Consider the following 1,450-nt stretch of genomic DNA (forward strand, 5'->3'; position numbering starts at 1 on the left):
ATGCCTTAGGAGAGCCAGAACCTTGAGTTTGGGGCCATTAGCCTGTGATGCAGCCACCCAGCCCACCGGCCAGCCCCCTCTCCCCAGTTCGTTCCTGTGTTGTCACCCTTTTTACCCACCCAGCCACTTCACACTGGGTCAGCCCCTCACCGTCCTTCCCTCCAGGCCAGGACAGTCAGCCACCAGTGTCCCTTTTGGTCTGTGGGGCAGGCCTGTGGAAAGTGGCTGTTCACCCTTAGGTGGAGGGTCTCAGGACCCTTTCCTCCCCGCAGCACATGTCCGTCCTTTGGGTTTGGACCATACCTTTCTCCGTGCCCAGGATGGCCACGGTGGAGTCCATTCCAAGCTGTGTGGCTGCCTGTCTATGTCTTAGGAGTGGCCAAATGAGGCCTCTTCAAACAGCATGTGATGTTCAAAAGGGATCCCTTTCAGATTAAAATTTTCAGCTATCTGAAAGTTTTCTGTGGAAATATGTTCCCAGCAAGGGGAAAAAAAACATCATGTTCATTGTTGGGTTCAGATCTATTCTTTTTCAGTTGTACTTTGTGAATATTTTAATACATCATTTTCAAGTACTAGAGCGTGTTGTGTGTTCATTTTCAGTCAAGCAGAGAGAGAGAGAGAGATAAAAAAGCCTTTTCATCTGTCCCACTCCACCCACCTCTTTGTTCCTCAGAAACGTCATTCCGGCGCAGGCCTGCACTCCTGCCATTCCCTCTGCCCAGCACATTTTCCTTGCCCGATTACCATTGACTGTTGGAGAGCGAGGGGTTTCTCCACGCTAGTGTACATTGAAAAGCTACCCTAGGCCAAGTGCTGTGCTGAGCATCTCACAAACAAAACTCAACGGCCACTGAGTGTTTAAGGAAGCTGACTTCATTATCTTTCTTCTACTTGGCGTTAGAATCACCAGCTTTGGGCTTTAGCCCTTGGCTGATTTTAATCAGTGTACACCCAGGGCTTTTGTGCTAAGTGGAAGGATACAAAATGAATGAGAAAAAAGCTTCCTCAAGGACAGTGGAGGTGATAAAAATAACCAGCAGCTTGGCCGTGTTCAAGGCACTTGACGCTTTGAGTTAAGTGCTATTTTTAAACCAATCTGTAGAGACAATTATAGGCTTAGGTTATAACATGCCCAAGGTCACTGAGCTCGTGAGGCACACAGGAAAGAGACAGGTCTGAGGCTGCTGCTGTTTGATCCCAAACCTTGCTGTTAGCCACTGCATGCTGTGTCCTCAGTCACCAAAGGGATAAAATCTCACTTCTTATTCTGATAAGTGCTGTGTGCTAGAAACACAGCTTTCTTCTTTCCCCCAAGAGCTGCCCTGATGTGGCCTGAGGAGGGTGGTGTAGAACGTAAAGGCATACAGGTGACCAAGGCACTTATTTATTGAGTGAATTTATTTTTATTTATATTTACTGAGTATATTTGATCTATCTTGTAAAAGCT

The sequence above is a fragment of the Elephantulus edwardii genome, unplaced genomic scaffold (assembly GCF_000299155.1).
Source record: "Elephantulus edwardii isolate Elephantulus edwardi_28Jun2011 unplaced genomic scaffold, EleEdw1.0 scaffold00057, whole genome shotgun sequence".
Lineage (NCBI taxonomy): Eukaryota > Metazoa > Chordata > Mammalia > Macroscelidea > Macroscelididae > Elephantulus > Elephantulus edwardii.